Source organism: Triticum aestivum, chromosome 6A, assembly GCF_018294505.1.
Source record: "Triticum aestivum cultivar Chinese Spring chromosome 6A, IWGSC CS RefSeq v2.1, whole genome shotgun sequence".
In the NCBI taxonomy this organism is placed as follows: Eukaryota; Viridiplantae; Streptophyta; class Magnoliopsida; order Poales; family Poaceae; genus Triticum; species Triticum aestivum.
This window is the reverse complement of record NC_057809.1, coordinates 50,970,643-50,981,810: the sequence shown is the minus strand read 5'-3', so window position 1 is coordinate 50,981,810 and position 11,168 is coordinate 50,970,643. Positions and strand designations below refer to the sequence as shown.

Here is an 11,168-nt window from a genome sequence, read left to right as displayed (position 1 = left end):
TTTCCTGGAGGCACACTACATGACAGGAGGAGGAAGCGATAGTAGCATTAATTGTCGACCGCCGATTCAGACAGTTAAGGCCCCGGACATTCCAGCTCAGAAAGTTTACTGGTTGTGCTGACATAAATTAACAGTAAGGACCCTGGAGCATAGCCACTAAACATAGGCAAGAAGAAACATGGCAGCATCTAAACTAGCAGCGAGAACAGCAATTTGTGTGCACACATATGCGACAACCAACACCCACGATTGCATAGATAACCTGATACATGGCGCATATACAGCACGCCCACACACTTCGCTACCAAGCTGAAACTTGACCCAGCACCTAACCATCCGGCAACATACAAATAGTTGTACTAACATAGCAACTAACAACCCAAATTATGAGTAGCGGCTCAGGACGCTGCCTACTGCAGCACGGCCTCCTCGTCGGCCCTCTCTAGGTCCAGCGCGCCTCCTCCTCCCAGGGCCAGCCCTGAGGAGGGGGGGGGGGGCAGAGGGGGTGGCCGCCTCGGGCCCCCCAAATACAGGGGCCCCGTGCCAGGTATTCTGTATGCTACGTAGGTAGCCCATCCTCACCTAAAAACATATGTACCCCAGCCACGCAAATGCAGCTAACCAACGCAAGCAATCAGTGGTTTCTTTCTTCCCTTAATCAACGATTTCTTTCTTTGAATCATGCGTCTCTGGCTCTTTCCTACGATCTGTAGTTCAGGGCCCCGATCGCGAGTTGCCGTCAGGCAGGCGCTGGATGATCTAACTCCATGGCCCTGACTGCGGCAATACACCGATGAACTTCGCTACCCTGTCCTTGGGCCTTGAACACACACGCACATCATAGAGTGTCCCGCCAGATTCCAGTCAACACGGTGCCATTGCCGAGCCGAGCCGCCGAGCACTCGACAAGTGTTCGCCTACATGGCGACACCGATCTGTATGATTCAAGGTATGCCATACAATCAATCCCTATTTCCTATACGTATATTGCTAATTTACGTAATTTACATTATGCATAGCATGCATCGTTCAAACTTCGATGCAATTTTTTTCCTAACAATTTGTGCTATGTATTACTGTCGTTTACAATGTATGATATCTAGTACTCCCTTCGTAAATAAATACAAAGTGAATAAATACATTAAAATGTATGCTACCTCCTAATAAGAAAAGAGTTAGAATATTTTATATTTGTTTATGGAGGGAGTAGAATGAAAAAAAAGAAGAGAAAATGATGAGTTGGGGATACTTGTTGTGGAAGAAAAGAAGCCAACTAAGAAAACTTCTAAATTGAAGCGGAAGAAAATTTTGGCATCAACATCGACGACAAAAATGTAAGAGGCCCTAAGAACATAGTTAATTCGTTAATGACAACAACATTTATTGGAAACATCTTGTATACAATACTGATTTGTCATGATGTTTGTATTAAGGGCCCCAAAGTTGTAGACTCCCTCCGGGCCCCTGAAATCTCAGGACCGGCCCTGCTCCTCCATGCGCCAGGAGGGCTTCCTCCACAGCATCTACATTGGCGTCGTCTAGCTTAAACAGGCCTCTCATGGCTGTGAGCACCTCCGGCGATAGATGCTCCTTGAAGTGGTCCGCGAAAGCGTCCAAGGCTGCGGCGGTGACGTCCTCTTCATCCTTGACAATGCCGAGAGAGCGACAGACCAGGATTTCTGCCGCGCGAGTCACGGGCGTGGCCTTGGGGCGGCTTGCCGTCTTTGTCTTATGCAGCGAGAAGGTGCCGCCGACCCTGGAGATGGAGACTCGGGCCATTGTTTTATGGCGCGCCGTAAGAATCCGAGGCGGTGTTGGAGCCGGGGTGGGCAGGACGGGCTCCTGCGATCTTCAAACAACGGCGCAAGGCACTGCAGGCCAACAGCACCAGAAGCATTGGCTCTACGGCGCCGCACGGGCGAAGGGGTGCAGCGTACTGGCCTGCTGGACGGCAGTGGCGGCGTTGGCGAGGCCTCGAGCCCAGGGGGCCTGGACGGGGACGGCACAGGCAGCAGCATCGTTGTGGGCGCACAGAGCTGTAGCAGCGCCCCACTTGGCTTCCCTGGCAGCAGTGTGGCCGACTAAACTTCATTCCTTTTGGACCTGGGTGACGGCGGCAGAACGGAGGTTGGTGACAGCGGTGGCGAGGCGGGCGGCGTGAGGGCTTGTTGAGAGCGATGCCGGGCAGCACGCGGCGAGGGATTCAGTTAGAAGCATGACGAACGAGAGGTTCAGTTTCCTCCCAGTTTTATATGTCCTACTGAAGATACTTTGCCCACCTTCAAAGAAAGTACTTTGCCCAATCGAAATTCATGGGGCGACGCACCTGTTCCTAGTTGGGCACTAGCCTATGCTTGTACGAGCAGCAAGAAAAAAAATGACGAGAAAAAAGATGGCTTGAGCCACGATAGTGAGCTATTATGTTTTGGCCTATTGCAAAAAAATGTTTTTTTTCTGATAAACTTCTAACCAGTTCAATTTCTCTACATCAGTGTTTGTTAGTAATTCCTAACATATTACTCCCTCCATTCCTAAATATCTGTCTTTCTAAAGATTTCAACAAATGACTACATACGAAGCAAAATGAGTGAATCTATACTCTAAAATATGTCTACATACATCCGTATATTGTAACCATTTAAAATGTCTACAAGACAAATATTTAGAAACGGAGGAAGTACTATGTAGAGGTAATATCGATGGCAGTCATAGAACTTGCATATAATGTTTAGTTTAGTGCTAAAAGATGCAAAATACGTTATTGCAATCACATAATTTGCCTATGCATGCAGATATGGTTACTCTTCCGTATCCGCTGTATCTAGCGCTCACGTGGCGTGTCAGCATGAATGCGGCCCACATGACAGCGGTTAGAGTGGTGAGGCATTGGGTGAGCCACACATTTTTTTTGTAGAAAACGCCTTTGATTTTTATTTAATTATGCACCTGTCAGTAGATAGTAGAGCCAAGGGGATCCACGAGCACTATTTTTTTAGAAACCACCCTTGCATTTTATTTATTTACAATGAAAATCCTCATGTAAAAAAAACACAACTATTTTTTCTCAGAAACCACCCTTGCATTTTATTTATTTACACTGGAAATCCACATTCTTTTTGTAAAAATGCCTTTGATTTTTATTTAATTACACACATGTCAGCACATAGTAGAGCCAAGGGGATCCACGAGCACTATTTTTTTCAGAAACCACCCTTGCATCTTATTTATTTACAATGAAAATCCTCAAATGAAATAAAAACACTAGTATTTTTCTCAGAAACCACCCTTGCATTTTATTTATTTACGCAAAAAATCCACATTTTTGGTAGAAAACGGCTTTGATTTTTATTTAATTACGCACCTGTCAGCACATAGTAGAGCCAAGGGGATCCACGAGCACTATTTTTTATTAGAAATCATCCTTGCATTTTATTTATTTACAATAAAAATCCTCAAAAAAAATTAAAGACACAACTATTTTTTTCTCAGAAACCACCCTTGCATTTTATTTATTTACGCTAGAAATCCTCAAATAAAATTAAACTCTAGAGCTCGGATTTCAACCGTCGACCTGCTGCGATTAACAATGCTTGATAACCACTCGACCGGCTGATGTTTGACATGAATTAAAGATATATACATAATTAATCTTCTGTATTCAATCTTTTTTCTATGTTAGCAAACAATTTATATTCTAGATAAATTTTTCAGGCAAATCAGCTTAATTTTGTTTGATTTTAAATAATTTTAAATTTTAAATCAAGAGAAAAGGAAATATAGTGCAAAATAAATGTACGTAAATTTTTTGGACAAATCAACCAAATTTTTGTTCGAATTCAATTTTTTTGTTAAATCTCGATATTATTTTTCTGAATTTGAATATATTTCTCTTAAAAAATCTAGATAAAAGAAGATATATTGCATAATGAATGTGCGAAAACTTCTTTCAGGTAAATCAATGAAAATTTTGTTTGAATTCGAATAGCTTTAAATTTGAAAATCTAGACAAAAGAAAATATAGTTCATCGTCTGAAAGAAATTTAAAATTTGAATAATTTGAAATTTGAAAAAATAGACGCTCAATCAGAATGATCCCGCTCTCTTCATAATATGCCCATGTCATGGAGAATTTCTATTCCCCACATAGTTTTCATAAATAGAACAAGATAAATAAAATATATGCACGAACATTTATATTCCCCGCCTGATTTTTATTTAAATGTGTGAACATTTTTAAAGGAAAATTACGTTTTTTATAATTACAAAATATTTCTTACAGCATTTAAATTTTTTTACATGTCACATATTTTTTTGTAACGCATGAACATTTTTTAAATGTCACAAACAACAGAATTTAAGTTGTATTCTTAGATACATTTATTCCTGCAGGGAATAACACGGCAGATCTTTTGTTTATTTTTGAATTTTTTGACAAATCAACTATTTGTTTTAAATTTTAATAGTTTTAAATTAAAAAATCTAGATAAAAGAAGATATAGTGCAGACTGAATGTGCTTAAATTTGTTTCACACAAATCAGTGGAAATTTTGTTTGAATTTGAATAGCTTTAAATTGAAAATATAGTTCATCTGATTTGTCCGAATTTTTTTTAAAAATTTGAAAAGATGGATGCTTAATCAGCATGATCCCGCTCTCATGATAATATGCACATGTCATGGAGAAATTCTATTCCCCGTGTAGTTTTCTTAAATAGAACAAGATAAATAACAACAGATGCACGAACATTTATATTCCCCGCCAGATTTTTATTTAAAAATGTGAGACTTTTTAAAATGCAACTTACGTTTTTATAATTACAAAAATATGTCTTACAATGTTTAAATATTTTTTTAGATGTCACGGATTTTTTTAACGCATGAACAATTTTTTGTCCAAAACAACAGAACTTAAATTCTTTTCTTACATCTATTTATTCATGCGGGGAATAGCACGACATGTCTTTAGTTTTGGTTTATTCCTTTGTTGGGCTGAGCGAACATTGTGTTAAAGAACATTTCGTTTATCTTACTTGCATCAATTTATTTCGGGTTGAGTGGATAGTGCAGTTAGCTTATGGAGTGTGGGGCATCGAATAGAATCCCCTTGGCACTATTTTTAATTCATGTTTCTCACGAGCCACTATGGGCTGAAGCCTGAAGGTGGGTAATTAAATAAAAGTTGATGGTGTTTTCTGCATAAAAACAATCATTCTTGGCTCACCCAACGCCTCACCACTCCCCCGCCCACTGATATGTGGGCCACATTCATGCTAAGACGCGATATGAGCACTAGATACGGCTGCATATGGAAGAATCGACCGTATCTGCACGCATAGGCAAGTTATATGATTGCAATGACATATTTTATAACTTTTAGCACTAAATTGAATATCAGATGCAAGTTTTATGACTGCCACTGATATTATCTCTACTATGTAATGTCTGCACATTTTCTATCAACATATGTATGGATGCAGTTTTAATTGCTATATGTTGATTATGCTTGAAAATGATATGACTACTTTTAATTTTTACACATATCTTATTGATTGCATTTATGACAATGTATAGCTTTGTCCACAAATCCGCAGTCTACAATACATCTTCATCGTATTTATATGTTTTTGATTGTTTCATGTCATTATTCTACAACTTCACAAATTTTTGCAACATTTTATATTATTTTTGGAACTAACATATTGATCCAGTGCCCAGTGTTAGTTCCTATTTTTTGCTTGTTTTTTGTTTCGAAGAAAATCCATATCAAACGAATTTCAAACGCGATAATTTTTTACAAAGATTTTCTTTTAATATATATGATTTTTGAGAGGAAGAATCAATGCAAACGGAGGCCCGCAGCCTTCACAAGGCATTAGGGCGCCACCCCCCTGGGGCGCGCGGGGTTGCCTTGTGGCCACCTCGTAAGTCGGTTGGAGTCCTTCGGCTGCAAGGAAGCTTATATCGGGAAAAATATGGTGTTAAAATTTCAGCCCGATCGGAGTTACGGATCTCCGGGAATATAAGAAACAGTTTTCGGCCAGAAAACAGATTCATGAAACAACGGAGAGAGAGAGAGAGAGAGAGAGAGAGAGAGAGAGAGAGAGAGAGAGAGAGAGGGAGAGAGGGAGAGATATCAAATCTTGGAGGGGCTCCTGCCCTCCGGGAGCCATGGCGGCCAAGGACTAGAGGGGAAACCCTCCTTTCATCTAGGGGGGAGGCCAATCAAGAATAAGAAGGAGGGGGATCTCTCCCCTTCTCTCCCGGTGACGCCGGAGCGCCTGTCGGGGGAACCATCGTGACGGCAATCTACTCCAACAAAGTCGTCGTCTTCATCAACACCTCCACCACCTTCCCTCATCTATATTCAACGGTCCATTCTCCTGCAACCTGTTGTACCCCCTACTTGAATATGGTGTTTTTTGCTTCATATTATTATCCAATGATGTGTTGCTATCCTATGATGTTTGAGTAGACTTTTGTTCACTAGTAGATAAAGGGCCTTTAGTCCCGGTCCATAAGGGCCTTTAGTCCCGGTTTTGGAACCGGGACTAAAGGGTCGGTACTAAAGCCTCCCCCTTTAGTCCCGGTTCTTATACGAACCGGGACTAAAGGCCCCCCACGTGGCCGCTGCCTGGAGGTCCACCTTTAGTCTCGGTTGGTAACACCAACCGGTACTAAAGGAAATTTTATGAATTTTTTTTGAATTTTTTTTATTTTCAAATTTCTGAATTATTTTAACCTCTAATCTCTAATCACCCCTCATCACTGCTCAATTTAACCTTTAATCTCTAATCACCCCTCATCATTCCAAATCATCTAACTTCCCGAACGGTCACCCATCCTCTCACTACTTCAGCCTGAGCACGCTTAACTTCCGGGTTCTATTCTCTCTCGTTTCCAAGTCTGCACTTGTTGTTTTTCTGACAATAGTAAGATGTCAATCCTATTAACCCTCAGGAATTTAGCTTGAGCATGAAGTCACACATTTCACTGTTTGAATTTGAAACTATTGTTCTAAAAAACAATAATTATTTAGTAACACTAATATTTCTTGAATAAGTAGTTTGACCACAGTTTGACCATATTTGACCAAAATTCAAAAAAACTGAAATAATTATTTAGTAACACTAATATTTCTTGAATAAGTAGTTTGACCATTGTTTGACCACAGTTTGACCATATTTGACCAAAATTCAAAAAAACTGAAATAATTATTTAGTAACACTAATATTCTTGAATAATTATTTAGTAACACTAATACTTCTTGAATAAGTAGTTTGACCATAGTTTGACCAGATTTAACAAAATTAAAAAAAAACTGAAATTTGAGCATAACTTTTTTTCCTTTTAGAATTTGAGGATTCTAAAAATTTGCAAACGGTCAAAATCGGAAGCGAATTTTCGTTCTGAACATTTTGATATATTATACGTTTTTTTCCGACATCGTATGTAAAAGTTATAGCCGTTTTACATTTTTTGCAAAACACGCCCAAATTTAAGTTTTTAAATTTTCCTAACTAGTAGATGTAGTAATATAACTACCTCTCGAAAGATTTTATTTTTTGAAGTTTTTATCATTTTCTTTTGATTTTTTCAGAAAAAAAGCGATCGGGGGGGGGGGGGGGGGGGTAGAGTTGGAAATGGGACCTTTAGTCCCAGTTTGAGACACAAACCGGAACTAAAGGGCATTGCACCCTTTAGTCCCGGTTTGTGTCTCAACCCGGGACTAAAGGTCTAATCTTTAGTCCCGGTTTGAGACACAAATCGGGACTAAAGGGCATCGCACCCTTTAGTCTCGGTTCGTGCCTCAAACCGGGACTAAAGGGCTTAGGTGAACCGGGACTAATGCCTTAGCCGCGCGAACCGGAACCAATGCTCACATTAGTACCAGTTCATGACTGAACCGGGACTAATGGGCTGACCGGCCTGGACCTTTGCCCCCTTTTCTACTAGTGTAACAAGGGTGACCGAAGGTCAGGCATCAGTGACGGATCCGCGGCGGAGTGTAAGAGGTGATGCCGACCGGCCGCCGCCTCACCACTGACTCATGTTTACCGGCGGCAAGGAGAAGGGCACATATGATGTGCTGCTCTGTCTCGGGGCTCAACGCCCTCTTGGACGCAGAGGTTGGCGGGCTCTCGCTCTACACTTGCGTTCTGACGGCCGCGCTTCGTGTGACAGCGCTGGATAGCAGCTTGGCCTTTCTTCTTCTGTTCAAAACACTTGCGAATTCTTTGCTTTCGCCGTTCCTCTTTGTCTTCTGCTGTACTAGGTTCCGTTGCTTACCGTGCTCTTCGTTTCCTTCTTACTGCAGATCAATCAATCCCGGTGTCGTATGCGAGTGGCTGTTCTAGGAGGTACCTTCTTCCTTGCTCTCCTTCTGTTCGACGAAATGCGTGTGAGCTGATGTACCCTTGTTTCTTGTTTTTTCCCATCCATAGGTTCTTTGTTCGTTCGCTACGCCTTGCCTCTTCGACTGGATAGGTTCGACTCGCCTGTCTTTCTTGCTTGTTTTACTTTGGTTGTCGTGCTCTTCTATAGCGTGTACATTTTTCCTATTAGCAAATATCCTTCTCTCTGTACTGGATTTGCTTCTTTACATTTCAGGTTTGCATATGCCATAAGCGATATCAAGCTCCTCGAGGTTAGCGAGGGCCTGGGAATGAAGCTAGCTCTCCGCCTAGGCGCAGCGGTCAGTGGAAGGAGAACCGGCGTGCGGGGCCATGGTGTTGGGAGATTATCTTGGAGACGGAGGAGGGTGGGACGCGGGAGGGGGTGGGGACGGGGCCGGCGGCGCCGGGGAGTCGGATGTTGACCTTGAGGTTGAGAGGCAGAGAGCGCCAGAGGTGGCGCCATTGGCTAGAAAGGACCGTCGTGCGGCCGCCATCCTTGGTTGGGAGGAGGGAGATGATGGTGCCGAGGATGTCATCGGGAGGGGGGGGAGGGCTGCTGATGAAATCGTCGGCGGTCTCACCGCTCCGTGCCCGCTTTCGTGTGGTCCCATGGGATTCGCGCGCCTCCCCCGCGGGCTGCTTCTCCATGGTTGGCGACTGGCCCAAGGAGGGGGGGAGGGGGTAGGGTCGGTCGCCGTCCGCCGCGCACGTCTCACACTGAGTGGTGTGTCGTAGTAACTTCTCCTATTTGTAGTGGTTCAACCTCCCATGTTCTTCTCACCCTCCACGCATGAATGTCTCCTTCCTGCGCTCCCCAACCATCACCGGAACGGGGAGAAACACCAGTTCCATCATGAAAAGTGTTACTATATGATTTAATTAATCTCATATAATTACAGGACAATCCTTCCTCGATTCTAATCCCTCATGCCGTTAGCAATCTCGCAAGTGGCAACCGTCCGACGCTCCCAACGTCCCCACGAACGGACGTGCCTCTTCATAGCGTCGGTTCCCCTTTCGTAAATCATGTAATCATCTGCCGGAAAGGCATCATGCTAGGCCTAGTCGGGAGGTGGTTGAGACAATGCAAGGCGGAGGACAGTCAGCGGGAGCGGCAGCGGCAATTTTCGATGACTGCTATCACTATGCTTGTGATTTTATCATGACTAAATTCGAACATTGTAATAGAGAGGCAAATAAAGTAGCACATGAACTTGCTAGATTAGCTAGATTTTTTTCGACTTCGGTTTGGTTTGAGGAGCCTATTAGTGAAATTGTAACACTTCTCACAAACGATGTATTGGTTATTGCTAATGAATAAAATTTCATTTATTTCAAAAAAAAGGCTTGTACGAGCAGCAAGAAAAAATTTCAAAAACGAAAAGAAAGATGGCTTGAGCCATGAATAGTGGGCTATCATATTTTGGGAGGCCTATTGCAAACAAAAAAATTATTTTATTTTTCAATTAGGTTTAGGTTTCTCAATTTTCTCTAGATCTGTGTTTGTTAGTTATTCCTAACATATTACTATGTGATGTCTGCACATTTTCTGTCAACATATATATGGATGCAATTTTAATTACTATATGTTGATTAAGCTTGAAAATGATATATATATTTTTCGAAACGGAGGCAAAAGTTTTGCCTCATTAATTAATTAAGAAGAAGATAATTGCCCAGTTAATTTATGAAAAACCGGGCAAAAACCAAGAAAATGATATGAATACTTTTAATTTTTGCACATATCTTATGGATTGCATTTATGACAATGTATGGCTTTGTTCACAACTGTGAGGTCTACACCGCCCCTTGGTGATTACCTTCATAGTGTTTTTAATTAACACAACATTTTACAAAGTACCATAAGAGTAAGGTGTACACTACTTAGTAGTGATTACCTCAAAGCAAAAATGAAAGTATGCATATTATGGCATGAAAATAGCCATAAGAGTGTCTACGCCACTTGGTGTGGTTACCTCTATGTGGTCTACAAAATAAAGATATACGCCATGTTATGGTGATTATTTTTGAGAAAAGTCCACATTTCAACTCCGAACTAACCACTTGGTTTAACTTATAACCTTGAACTTTCAAACACATGTGAAGGAACGAAGAGCAGAAGCACGAGGAACCTTTTTGTTGTTGTTGGTAGGAACCATATTTGTTACGGTTGTGCTCGAGCCAAGAACACTCTGCAGGTTTCTACAAATGATATGTATAGCAAGAGGACGTTCAGGGACAGGTGCATCGTCCTCTGAATCTCTTTTGGTCAGAATCTTCAGTGGGACATAAAACTGGGAGGAAGCCGAACCCCTCTCGTTTCGTCATGCTTTTAACAGGAACTCTCCGTTTTGACGCAATCTCCTGGTTTTTTAAATAAAAATCGTTGAGCACCCGAGCAGTAGCACCACTTATACCAATCCTAAAAGATTATAATGAAAAGAAATGAAAAACCGCGCCCACCGCGCGCCCTTCATACAGATACAATAGCATCCTTCTTCCCAGCCAACTAATAGTGAGAATCCTGGTAAAGATCCAGCAAAAGCTAGGTTTTGCAAGCACTAAACTGAATCTCTCTGCCAGCATGTGGAAACAAGTTGACAAGCGTCAAGCACTACACAATACACCAATGCTGTTCTTGCTCCAAGAGAGAGTAAGATTACTTGCCAGATTGTACGAGGGTGTGATAAAATTTCATTTCAGTAACCCATACTCTAATAACATAACAAAGTAGTAGGCAGAAGAAGCATGTTCCAGCTGCAGTCAGAGAGAGATA

The 11,168-nt window shown here is 41.7% G+C and overlaps 1 pseudogene; it reads right to left on the bottom strand.

Moving 5' to 3' along the window:
• Window positions 1–1,428: 1,428 nt before the first annotated feature.
• On the bottom strand, window positions 1,429–2,198 carry LOC123129422 (proline-rich protein 36-like; annotated as a pseudogene).
• Between the last annotated feature and the right edge of the window lie 8,970 nt (window positions 2,199–11,168).